The 986-nt window shown below is 41.5% G+C and overlaps 1 protein-coding gene across 1 annotated transcript in view; it reads left to right on the forward strand.

Moving 5' to 3' along the window:
• pdgfaa (platelet-derived growth factor alpha polypeptide a) overlaps positions 1–286 on the forward strand; it is a 21943-nt gene extending 21657 nt beyond the window's left edge. Inside the window, exon 6 of the mRNA XM_083765472.1 lies at positions 1–286. This exon is cut by the window's left edge and continues 617 nt beyond it. The gene's annotated coding sequence lies outside the window, so the exon portion shown is untranslated.
• Positions 287–986: the final 700 nt, after the last annotated feature.

Genomic DNA, 986 nt, shown 5'->3' on the forward strand with positions numbered 1-986 from the left:
TGGAATCCTTCCAAGCCTTCTAGGAGATTCCATCTGTGAACATTGGTTGGGATTAAGTTTTGTATTCAAAGATTTACTCTTCCTTCTGTGCACACACACACACACACTGACACACACACTCACACACATCCACGCACACAGCACACGCACACGCATATATCCTCTTATTTTTGTAACTTCTCATTTTCTATTGCTGTCGATTTCTATTGCTGGCATGTTATCAACATAAAGGTTGAAGAAAAGTCCTATGTACACGTTACTGATACTAATAAAGTATTTATATGTATGGTTGCTTTTGAGTGTGTGTTTGGGTGTGTGTGTGTGTGTGTGTGTGTGTGTGTGTGTGTGTGTGTGTGCATGCTACTGCCTGCTGCGTGTGTGCATGACTTCAGCCTGCAGGATGCTATTGAACCAAAATAAAGAAGAGAAGCAACACTGAGACACTGAACCAAAACGGCGGTGAACTTGTTTCTGAGTAAGGCCTTGTCCACACGTATCCGGGTAAACGGATAAACGTAGGTTTTTATATGCGTTTTGGGGGGGTCGCCCACACGCAAACGCGTTTTTGGTCCATATAAACGCATCTTTTGGAAAACTCCTGCCACAGTGTATTTCTTTAAAACTCCGCCTGTGTGTTCCCTGTGTGGACAATGTAAACAGAGTTTTGCATGGGTCTTGCCATTGGTCATATGGACAGAGAGATTTAAAAAAACGTGTCGTATGGACAGAGAGATTTAAAAAAACGTGTCGTATGGACAGAGAGATGAAAATGAAAACGAAAACGAAAACGCTACGTTTATGTAGGTGTGGATGAAGACTAAGAGGCTTGATTTATACCAGTGGTTGTCAACCTGTGGGTTGCAAGGATATTATTGTAAGTGGGCCCCCCAAAAAATTGTCAAAACACTCAAGATTTTCTTTAAAACCTTGAGAACCTGGTTTTCATCTTATCTAATGTTATCTGTGTTACTGTACGTCTGTATACG

Source organism: Protomyctophum parallelum (assembly GCF_964188405.1).
Source record: "Protomyctophum parallelum genome assembly, chromosome: 5".
In the NCBI taxonomy this organism is placed as follows: domain Eukaryota; kingdom Metazoa; phylum Chordata; class Actinopteri; order Myctophiformes; family Myctophidae; genus Protomyctophum; species Protomyctophum parallelum.